The sequence below is a fragment of the Nipponia nippon genome, unplaced genomic scaffold (genome assembly GCF_047370975.1).
Source record: "Nipponia nippon isolate SJK-2023a ecotype South Korea unplaced genomic scaffold, ASM4737097v1 scaffold_3, whole genome shotgun sequence".
NCBI lineage: Eukaryota > Metazoa > Chordata > Aves > Pelecaniformes > Threskiornithidae > Nipponia > Nipponia nippon.
Window position 1 is genome coordinate 34900784 of NW_028262347.1, and position 12151 is coordinate 34912934.

At 40.8% G+C, this 12151-nt stretch overlaps 1 long non-coding RNA gene across 2 annotated transcripts in view; it reads left to right on the top strand.

Moving 5' to 3' along the window:
- Positions 1-3806: 3806 nt before the first annotated feature.
- The window catches only part of LOC148054547 (uncharacterized), a 52046-nt gene continuing 43701 nt past the window's right edge, over positions 3807-12151 (top strand). Inside the window, exons 1-4 of one of the 2 annotated variants that reach the window (XR_015706278.1) lie at positions 3807-3929; positions 4656-4799; positions 5579-5683; positions 8801-8836. This is a non-coding gene — a long non-coding RNA (uncharacterized LOC148054547). Of the gene's footprint in view, positions 3930-4655; positions 4800-5578; positions 5684-8800; positions 8837-12151 lie in introns of those variants that run through there. The other variant, XR_015706277.1, reaches the window with a different exon arrangement.

A 12151-nucleotide genomic window follows, 5' to 3' on the forward strand; every position in this document is an offset into this window, starting at 1 on the left:
TGGGATGAGTTTGTAACCTCTTTAATGCCTGTAATTAATATGCCTTTGGAAGTCACAGCTGCTGCTAAAGCCTCGGCGCCTTCTCCCCTTCACTGAAGGCATTGGGAACTTCCAGCAGAGTTCTTCACACCTCCCCATAGCTGCCTCCCAGCCACAAGAGGGTATTTCTCAGGATATCAGTCTGTGTTATGAAGACGATGTTAGTTTAAAGAGTCCTGCCTCCTCCCATGTACCTCTTGTGCTCATCTCTCATTCCTACCCCTACACCACATATTAGCCTCTCCAGGGTTACTTGTAACCTAGATCCTTTCAGCAATCCGTCTTCTTGCAGAGCCCCACCAATAGCTCTATGAGTATTGCTGGGGAGGAAGCAAACTGGTGTGGTGAAAGAAGAGAAGCCCAGGCTTCTTAAACTGGTTTTGCCACTGAAGCCAGTGACAAGTGAAGCAACCACTGAGACAATAATTTCCCAAATTATTTTAGGATAAATATGTTAAAATATTCTATAAATTATGTGGAAGACTGTGCAGATGACTGTGCACGGGTAGGACATTTTGTTCAACTTTTTTAGGACAAATAGTCCAAGAATATGTGCGGTTATTATGCTTTTCACCATGACAAAATAAGAGCATGCAAATTTTGTCTTTGGCTTTAAGATCAAGAGTACTTTGCAGTATGATGTATTAAATCTGATTGTAGCCACTTGCATTTGAAAGTTTCTATTTATAAGCATAAGAACTAAAGCACTGACTTAACATTTTAGCTTCTGTAAAAAAATTGCTCTTAAAACCCAGCTGTTTTGACCCCAGCCAAGAGTGTGAGAACCATTACAACATTGCTCATTGATGGAAGTCATGTGTCAGTTTGGTTAAACAGTTTTAAAACCTGTATCATCTGGGCAACAGTAAGTTCTTTTGTACTGTTTCTTCCTGTATTTGTGAAGCTGCTGTTGCAACAGAATTCCAGTCATTTGAGAATGCCAATAACACGAGCAACAATCATAGTTCAACTGGCCAAGCACTGATGTACAGTATTCTTTGTAGGAAGATTACTAACAGGCAACAGTCCAAAATACTTCAATGACCCTAAAAATGTTTCCAAGAAAATGTTACTGATTTTAATAATGGCTATGCAATACGTAGTAAACATAAACGCAAGAGGTTAAGAGATCAGCAAAGAGTTCTCAGCAGCACGGATTTAGCACAGGAAGCAACAGGGAAAGTCTAAGGTTAAAATGTTCAGTTAAAGCCAGAACGGAAATTGGGGCAAGAAAAAGAAAACATGGTGACATCTCTGTGCTAGGAAGATGACTCACAACACAGTTGTAAAACGTAGGTACAAAAAGTTCTTACAAATTCTAGAAAGTAAGGCAGAGTTGGTAATCGTGTCGTGTTTTCACCACAGAAAAATCTATTTCCTCTTTTGATTAAAAGGTCAGGCAGATCAAATGCAATCAGATAAAGCACATGGTAAATCACATACTTGAAGTACTCACTTTAATTAGTTATGAAATATAATAATGTGTCAATGAGTTCTTTTCAGGTTAGGCAGAGGAGGAGTTTTCTGAAACTATTTAGGCACACAATAAAAACGCAGTTTTAAGTGAAAAGGAAAGCACCTTGTTCTAACTTGCTTACTTCTAGAATATATCAACCAATTAAAACAGCTGAGGAAAGTGTCGAGACCATCTTTATAGTTCCAAATGGGGAGAAATACAAATGCTGTGAGAAGTTGAGTTCTCTGGCTTTGACTCAGCAAAGCTCTTAAGCACATTCTTAACTTTAAGCACAAACATTCCCATGGAAATCATTGGTGGTGACTCAACAACTTGCAAGATCAGGTCCTTAAAAATGTTTATTTTCTTTCATTATTTTGCCTATGTGTTGCAGGTTCTCCTACAGCAAAGCAGCAAGCTGCTACATGCCCCTGTGGGTACAGAGGAATTTACAATATAAGCATTTTGTAATATATTTTGTGAAATGTGTGCCGTCACCTCAAGTCTTTTCTGTAGATTCATTGTAGCACAGAAATGCTGCAGAACTAACACATATTCACTCAAGGGGGATGGAAGATATGGCTTCTTTATTGTGAAAAGACATTTATTTGTGGGAGAGTTTATGGAACAAGAGTAACGTATCGCAAGGTTTATTACTTTGCATGTGAGGTTGCATAACTACTTAATGAAACTGTATTGTTTGCTGACTGGAGTCATGGCATTTTGTAAAGGAAAGGAACCTCCTATGAAGTAATACAGAAATATTCTGGCTGTCACATTTGTAAAGGAAATAATCTGTGTTCATTTCTCAATAATAAAGTGTTTTGAGATTATGCAAGTACACCAATGCAAGATGGTCATTAACTATTTAAGAGACAGAGTCTAACTACTCCATTATGTCTTTTTTTTTTTAGTTCTTCCTGTTTTGTTCATATTAGTTTTACCATTTGTTCACACTTATAGCCTCCTTTTTGCTTCTAGAGAAAAAGAAAGAACCTTTCAGATGTAGGCAGTTTACTGCCTGCAATATATAAAACTGCAGTTTCCTTGCATTTCGGTGCAGCCTCTATCTTGATTCTGGGTTCAGTTAATACTTTGTGGAGTAGAATAACATCCTCTTCTCCTCCATTGTTCCTGTTGATTCTGCGTCTTGGGATTTTCACAGGAAAAGGGGCTCCAGTTTAAAGCCAGTCAGAGTTAGCAACTAAGGGTTTCAAGAATGCAGACTAAGCAATTACCACAGAAGTGGCCAGAGCAGCTAGTTTGAATGTGGGTCTAAGATTTTCCAAAATTTTCCTTTGAGCAGTGGTTCTGGTTACAGCTAACTAATAATCAACAGTTAATACTGACCTTCTTCACGAAGTCCTGTTTGCAGCATCTAGACAGGCAGAATCCTGATTTCTGCCAAGGACTTCCAGGCAACACAGTAATAGGCAAATGCTAATGCTAATGCTGCTGTCAGTAATAGGGAGTTTATCACTGTGCTTTAAAAGACTGTAAGCTGAGAATAGATTGACTTGTGTTGTCAGACTTTTCCTTAAAAATGCAACAAAAAGGTAAATTCAGAGCCAAAATCTACTTACTTGGTTTCTGGCAGTAGCTCTGATGCAACAAATGTTTCTAAATGTATACATGTGTGAAATAAAGTATGCCCAAAATCGATGATCACCTCCTGTTTTTTTACGTGAACATCTAAGGCAGTGCAGAGTGGCCAGCACTGCAACCCTTCTGACCTTCTGCTGGTCAGGGAGGCATGAGGCTCTGCACTGGGACACAAGAAAAGGATTTTATTTTACAGTCTGGAGAAGCAGTTGCAGTCTGTCAAAATATGGAAAATTGAATCACTGTAGCCTGTGAACCACTATACATTTTGTGACACAAGAAAGAACCAATAAACTGCATCCTCTGCACAAATGAGGCTCAGGAACAACAGCGTTTGCTGGCGTGAGAATGCACCTCTTTCTTCGCGTAAAAAATGTGACTTGTAAAACTTATGCCTCTGATAGCACATTATTTACTATTCTTTGGAAGTTATCTTGCTTTTTAAATGTTCAATTTTTCTGTCTTTGAACATTTTCGCCTTCAAGAATTAGCTTTTAATTTCTTCAAACTGGCCTGTATCTGCAATGATTTTAAGTGACCTGGAGAAGGTCTGATAAGGGAACTAGACTGAGGAGGTTGTCTAGTATATTTTGGGGGCTATTTGATAAACTCTGTTTTATAAAATAACTCTTCTCTGCAAGAAATAATATAATTTTGCAGATTAGGTACATTAAGCTGATTTCTACATTCCTTTTTCATTGTAGTTGTCTATGACTCTCAAGTAGCAGAAAGCAGAGGCTGCTTGGAAGATGCTGTTGGACTTTGAATTATCTGTGTCTGAGGAAGGAAGCTGGTTAGAAACCAGTGTTTTAGACGTTTTGCAGGAGGATAGGTAAGGATAGGTAAGATTTGAGGTGTGTGTCACTACTGGTGATGTGCATGATGACGTGCCACAATAATAGAAACTTGCTTCAGTTTTAAAGTTCCTCCTGGTGCTGGTGGTTGGCGGCTCTGGAGGTTGGACTGTTGCTTCGGAGTAGCTGAATGAGCCATTAATTCAACTCTGTCTCTGATAAAGCGTATGCTCAATATTTGTGCTGAGTACTTTACTGATACATACCTGTGTAAATTAGATTTTTTTCTTAAAGAAATCCCCATTAACTGTTTACAGCTATCTCAAATTTATTCAAAAACTTTTCCTGATAAATTCTAGGAATTCTTTTTGATCTTGGGGTCCTTCCCAGATGTTGAATTTTTTATGTATTTAGTTAAAATTAACTTCTGACGCTAACCAGTTCTGGCATCATTACACATATTGGCATATTCATGATGAGTGAATGCAAAAGGGAGCACAAACACATCCAAAAAAATTCAAATTTTAATTTGAGTGAATACTTCTTGAAGGTTTGGCCTGGTGCTATTCAAAACGCAGTGCTTCTGAATCAGAAGCGATAAACGCACAAGAGAGAGTGCTGGAAATAATCCACGGACATCCTGTTCTTATTAGACGTGGGCTAAAACATTCTGACAGATTTCAAACCTGCTGAAATATTATTCATTAAAAATTTTGACGTTGACTCCAGCATTATGGGGAGCACATCTTACTTATCTCTTTAAGGGTGACTGTGAAAAAGGGAGAAGACAGAAGTATATGTGGTGAAAAACAGGGTGAGAAAAGAAGCAGAGAGCTGACTGTGTGAAAAAGAAAGAGACACCCTGGGAAAGCAGCAGAGAAAAGGAAAAGAAAAAAATCCCAATTTTTGTAAGTATGTCTCTTTAGGACTGAGACTGTGCCAAACCTTGGACTTGGAGGCTGTTCTGTCCTTAATACATTGCACATGATTGTCTGAAGCTAGAAAAACATTTTTTGTGGTTTTTAAAAAATTGAATTATCCTTATATGAAATAAAACAAACTATGAGTTTAAATGACAGAGTAAAAAGAGACCAAATTCATTTTGCAAGCCCTCAGAGAGTTTAAAAATCCCTTAGGTTCACAAAAACTCAAACTCCATAAGGTTCATATATTCCTAGAGTAGGATGTACAATGGAGTTAATTCCATCTACTTTAATAAAGTTTTCATCAGACTCTTTCTGTTTAGCTAACTGATTCTCCTCTCAAGACATGTTTGTATTAAGAGCAAGATCCAAAATACCCAGTTGACACTTCTGTGCAATCTAAATAGGAGTTAAGTAAAGTGAGAGGTTATAAAACCTGTGTAACTTTTAAAGCTACAAGACCATAGGTGGTTTAGTATGATGATGAATGTTTATTTCAGCACCTGTGCCTTGTTCCAGATAGGCTCAGTTGCCTTTTAAGATCCGTGTCTTGACCCATTGGAAGTATTTAGTGTGTCTAAACCCTGGAGAGGGTGGCTCTTAGTGTATTCCTGAAAAAATGTATTTCCTATTGGCTACCTCTAGGTAGCTCCCCACTCAGCAGGGGTTTTTAGCTTGTTCCTTAGGAATGCCTTTCCCCACTCTATATGATGTTTAAGCTCCCAGCTTAGTGTCTTAACAGACTAAGAGGCTCCATTTTTCAGGTGTTGGACTGCCAACTGGGCAATGTGAAGCTGGCTTTAAGTGTTAGCTCCAATTAGAAGAAAAGCTTGCAACACTCAAACCTGCAATGCCAACGTACCTTCTAGGTAAGTAATACCTATCGAGTGGATGCCAAAGCAGGGGTGTGCATGGAGTTAGATACTGAAACAAGTTGATACTGATAGTCAATATCAGTTGACTCTGATAATCAATAGTGATACCATGGGGCTGGGTGAACATAAGAACGGCTGTGCTGGGTCAGAACGTGGATTCACCCAGCCAGCATGCTGTCTATGATACTTGTCTGACATGGAGGCATTCTGATCATGAAGGTGATTTTCGAGAGTGAGCCTCATCACTAGCACTTCAGGTAGGCTGACTCCTGCAGTTTCCCCAGATCCAGGGAACTTGACTGTAAAATTTGTGATGTGAGAGACTGTTTTTGTTCTTTTTCCTGAATTAAAACATATTCCTACCTCCAAACTACCAATACTCTTAAGTGGATGCTTAGGGAAGAACATAGGAAAAGGTGATCTGATAGCTGCTTAAGCCCATATAAACTTTTAGCATCTTTGATGTTCCTTGCAAGGAATTCCACCCATTTAATGAGAGCTACACTTTTCAGTTCAGTTTGAATTCTGATTTGGAGCTTCATTTGATATCCCTCACTCTTGAGTTGGTATATGCAGTACAAAATTGGTGCCAGACTGCCCTCTCCATAACACTTATGATTTCACACGCTTCTGCCCCATCCCTTGGTCATCTGTTTCCCAGACTGTGGAGTCCTGAATTATTTGATTGTTTCCTTACATGGAAGCTGTTGCAGACCTCTGACCAACAGTCCTTGCTCTTTCCCAGTTTTTCTTTATTATGAAGTATGTTCTGAGCCCCATTTCTTTACTCAGCTTTTGAGCTAACTCTAGGTTGTAGGTGGAGCCTTCCTCCAGTCAGGAGTCTTCCTTAGAGTTAGGTACCTTCACTATTAGTCTAAAAAATTATGTGTAGTGACTCCTTTTTCTTAGGACACATTTATATACATGCATGTATGTGAGTAGGTGTGAGTACTTGAGATTTGCTTGACCTTCTCTTCTACCATGGATGACACAAAGCTGTTTACTTATTATTGTACCTGGAGCAGGTTTGGAAACTCAGGTGTCCTGCCTTCTTGGCCAGTATGTGACTCCTTGACTGGAGAGTCACACAGGCTCTTTCTTGCACTCAAATTATAGGATCATCACTTATGCCATGTGCAGTGTGACTGCTTCAGGGACACCCTTTCTGCAGCATAGCCTCTCCTCCCGCTTCAGGCCATCTCTGAGAGACAGCAGAGGTGTATTTGCACTCGCTTGGGATCTGGGTGCAAGTTTTCCTTATCTGCTGTAATTGCTAAGCTATTGTGTAACAGGACTTTTCTCCTCCTTTAAGCGACATAGCAGCTGCTGCAATACTTTCTCCAGTGCTTGCTCCTATAGGTGTAGGGAGTGTGTTCATGTGCCACACAGCACTAGGAAGCATGCACAGTGGCACGGCAGGTATCATAGGAAGTGGGTCACGGAGCAGTTGCTGGTGACTTTGGGTCATGTGCAGACAACTGAAGAACTCTGCTGATGAAGATGTAGGTGCATACAGGATTAGGCAGCAGGAAAGATAGAGTCATAGAATCACAGAATGGTTTGGGTTGGAAGGGACCTTTAAAGGTCATCTAGTCCAACCTCCCCTGCAATGAGCAGGGACATCTTCAACTACATCAGGTTGCTCAGAGCCCCATTCAACCTGACCTTGAATGTTTCCAGGGATGGGGCATCTACGACCTCTCTGGGCAAACTGTTCCAGTGTTTCACCACCCTCATCGTAAAAAATGTCTTCCTTATATCTAGCCTGAATCTACCCTCCTTTAGTTTAAAACCATTACCCCTTTTCCTATCGCAACAGGCCCTACTGAAAAGTCTGTCCCCATCTTTGTTACAAGCCCCCTTTAAGTATTGAAAGGCTGCAGTAAGGTCTCCCTGGAGCCTTTTCTTCTCCAGCCTAAAAACCCCCAAATCTCTCAGCCTGTCCTCATAGGAGAGGTGTTCCAGCCCTCTGATAATTTTTATGGCCCTCCTCTGGACGTGCTACAACAGGTCCATGTCTTTCCTGTGCTGAGGACCCCAGAGCTGGACGCAGTACTCCGTGTGGAGTCTCACTGGAGCGGAGTAGAGGGGCAGAATTGCTTTCCTTGACCTCCTGGCCACGCTTCTTTTGATGCAGCCCAGGATACGGTTGGCTTTCTGTGCTGCGAGTGCATATTGCCAGCTCATGTCCAGTTTTTCATCCACCAGTACCCCCAAGTCCTTCCTTGCAAGGCTGCTCTCAATCTCTTCATCCCGCAGCCTGTACTGATAGCGGGGGTTGCCCCAACCCAGGTGCAGGACCCTGCACTTGTCCTTGTGAACCTTATGAGGTTCACATGGGCCCACTTCTCCAGCTTGTCCAGGTCCCTCTGGATGGCATCCCGTCCCTCAGGCGTGTCAATCGCAACACTCAGCTTGGTGTCGTCTGCAGACTCGCTGAGGGTGCACTCAATCCCACTGTCTATGTCATTGATGAAGATATTAAACAGTACTGGTCCCAATACAGACCCCCGAGGGACACCACTCATCACTGATGGTGTTTCAAGACTTGCAGTTTGGGCTTGGGCATTTAATAACCACTTACATCTAACTTAGATGCCCAAGATCTCATGAGAAACTATTTCTTACCCTCCTTATACATTAATATTTCTTTCTTCTGCAAGCAGTTGCCCACCTGAAGTGGGTACTTAAACACAGGCAGGTTAGATATGCTCAGACACTATTTTATTTGGGACTGAATAAGTGCACAAGGTTAAATGGATCTGCATTAGATGTTATGATATTGCGCAGAAAGTATTTGAGCAACTATTGCATCATCATAGTTGCCTACGTCATACAGCAGTGTCAACCCAGAGAAGAGGTCAATAATGTCCTAGGTGCCTGACATGGACTTACTAGGAGACAGCTATTACACTAAGGAACTATCTCTACAAATATGGTATTACTGTTATTCCTGCTTAACGTATGGACTTGGGGCCCAGAGGGATTTTGACTTAACCCAAGGTCACTCACAAAGTGTTTGACAGAACCCAGAAGTGCCATCTGTTGTCTAGCATCCCAGTATACTGGCCACCAAAGCTTTTTTTTTCCTTTTTTCTTTTCATTATTCAGATATTTTGGAAAAGTTGTGATCCCTGTTCTTATGCTTTCTACTCCCGTCCTGAGAAAGAAACAAATCCCTTGTAGGGAGCACAGAGAAAGGTATTGATGGTCCGTGGAGCTGGTGAGAATAATCTTCTTTCAGTGACTTTTCTTTCCTTCTAAGCATCTCCAAATCTTATTGCTTTCCATAGAGTAGTTTTAAAAAATAATGAGTGAGTCATATTATTTCTCTGTGAACAGAAAGGGCTGTCTGGTTTTCATCTGAAGAGGAAGTAAGTCAGCTTTCACATCCTTACTTGGGGACAGCTGGTTTAAAATCTAGATGATTAAAATTGGAAATTAACTGGAATAGAGATATTCAGTTTAGAAATGTATTAATAGAATACTACAGTTGGGATTTATACCCATGGCTAACAGAAGATTCATCTGTGTGTTTGTTGTGAAATTTCTACTCATTGTTATCTAGTGAGGCAAGACAAGTTTCCAGACAAGTATCTGTAATGTAACTATGAGCTAATTAGGGTAAAATAGTGTACTGAAGTGATATTAGTGAAAGGATGTGTCAGGTTTTCTTGGTTTGGGGCTTTGCTCATCTGTTGTTGTGGGTAAAAGCAAGGAAAGGTTTGAGAGAGAAGAATTCACCTTCACCTTTTTCAGAAGAGGAGAGGTAATGATTTAATGTGATTAATGATTTAATGTGATTAATGATTTAATGGTTTCATGATGCAGAGCTGTCCCAGCCAGAGCGAGTCACTTTGACTTCTGGCCAGGAGAGTTCTCAGCAGGGTCAAGACAGAGGCTGGAGCTGCATGGGTGCTGATCCTCTTGCCCACTGAGGTCCCATGTGGTGGCTGTCAAAGGAAACTTTTCAGATGGGACTCATTGGGTCCTGCACTTGAGTCACAACAACCCCATGCAACACTACAGGCTTGGGGAGGAGTGGCTGGAGAGCTGCCTGGCTGAAAAGTACCTGGGGGTGTTGGTCAACAGCTCCCTGAACATGAGCCAGCAGTGTGCTCAGGTGGCCAAGAAGGCCAGTGGCATCCTGCCTTGTATCAGGAATAGTGTGGCCAGTAGGACCAGGGAGGTGATAGTGCCCCTGTACTCGGCATTGGTGAGGCCGCACCTCGAGTACTGTGTTCAGTTTTGGGCCCCTCACTACAAGAAGGACATTGAGGTGCTGGAGCGTGTCCAGAGGAGGGCAACAAAGTTGGTGAAGGGTCTAGAGCACAAGTCTTATGAGGAGCAGCTGAGGGAGCTGGGGCTGTTTAGCCTGGAGAAAAGGAGGCTGAGGGGAGACCTTATTGCTCTCTACAACTACCTGAAAGGAGGTTGTAGCGAGGTGGGGGTCAGTCTCTTCTCCCTAGTAACAAGCGATAGGACGAGAGGAAAGAGCCTCAAGCTGTGCCAGGGGAAGTTTAGGTTGGATATTAGGAAAAACTTCTTCACCGAAAGGGTGGTCAGGCATTTGAACAGGCTGCCCAGGGAAGTGGTTGAGTCTCCATCCCTGGAGGTATTCAAAAGATGGGTAGATGTGGTGCTTGAGGACATGGTTTAGTGGTGGACTTGGCAGTGCTACGTTAACGGTTGGACTCGATGATCTTAAGGGTCTTTTCCAACCTTAACGATTCTATGATTCTATGATTTTGTGATTCTATGATCCTATGATCTTTAGATCTGTGCAATCAAGTGCATTAATGTAATGTTGCTAATTTCTCTGAGGAAGCTCCAGTACATGTGAAGGATACTGTGTCCCTTCACTGGTGTGTTGCTTCTCTGCCCACCGGGGATCAGGAGTGAGAGTGGCAATGGTGATGGCAGGGAGACAGTTCAAGGAGTATAATCCCACATGGGAGCTCCCCCTTCTGTGTATGCAAAGGAATAGGGGCTAAAATTCATGGCAAGACAGAAAAGAAGGGGCTCATTTCTCACTGGGGTAAACTAAGAAGGTAGGAGCATGAGAGTTTGTGTCTGAATTTGCCTATTTCAGTTTGCAGACATAATGAGTTGTAAATAAGAATGTTTGGATGAGGTTTTCTTTACAATTGACTATTACCTGTACAATAACAACACCCTGTTCTGTACAGCTGTTTGAAATGAGTAGAACTGATGCTGAAAAATGAAATAAAAACATCACCAAATTAACTGCATAACATCCAGATCAATATACCTTTCTATAGCAGAATAGCAGGTGCCACTCTGGTTCATAGTAAACAGTTGACCAATGGCTACTGATACATTATAGCACCAGATAGACCTGAGAAAATGCCAAGGAAAGATTTTCTTTTTTTGAAATATCATAATGAAACTCCATCTAGAATGGATTCCCTGCAGGGGATCTTAAGCTAGAAATCCAGAGATACCTAGAAGTAGCTTTAAACAATGAGCAAAAAATGATAATAATAAAAAACGCTTTGTATTTTATGTAGGGGAAAATAAGTGTTTTTTCAAATACGCATCATTTCCAGTAACATCCATCTCAGGAAGGTAAATACTGTAACCGCTTCACTGTGTGAAAGTGCTTGTTTATTATGGTCTGTGTGAGCCTTTTTTTGGCCATGCGTACAGAATAAGGAATTCTGCTCTCAAAGCCTTAAAAGCTCTGGTGCTAGTGAATACATGAGGATAATGCTGCTAACAAAAATAACTTCCTTTTTTTTGACCCATTGCCTCTTTATCCCTTTTTGAGTGACTAGTGTTAACATCATTGTCCACATGTATTCATGCACAGGAGCTTTTAATCTCAGCTTTCCTGCACTGAGTAGCTGTGCATATGTGAACACACAGTAGCTGTCATGTTAGAAGATGGTGAAATGACTTCTGCCCTAAGTATTCTCCTGCCATTTACTCTTTTCTGGAGTGTATTCACATAAATGTTCTTTCCAGCTTCCTTTATTTAATAATGTATAAGCAGTTACATCCTGCTATTGAAATTATTTTTTGCTTAATATTGAATGAATATAATATACATTATACACATGGATATAATATGCATTATACAGCGGTGCTCATGCTTGTTAGCTACTGTTTTACAAACAGCAAAAAATGAATAGGGACTGATCAAGTTATACAGTTCTTGATGTTTGCCTTAGCATTGTAACCTGCTAGTGTCAAAACAGACCTGCATGGTTATGTTTGCAAAATAAGGATAAAGGAATAGAACTACCAAAAATGCATTGGAACACAGGGAAAGATATATAATCAAAACATATTCTCAACTATATATAAAAAAAAAAATTACTGGATTGAACTTAATGTTATGTTCATGTATGAACTAAGAAATACATTAGTTCTGAAGAAATTTAGCAAATTCTATTTTACGGAACAGAGAGTTTTCAGAACGTAGATTGTACAGTTCAT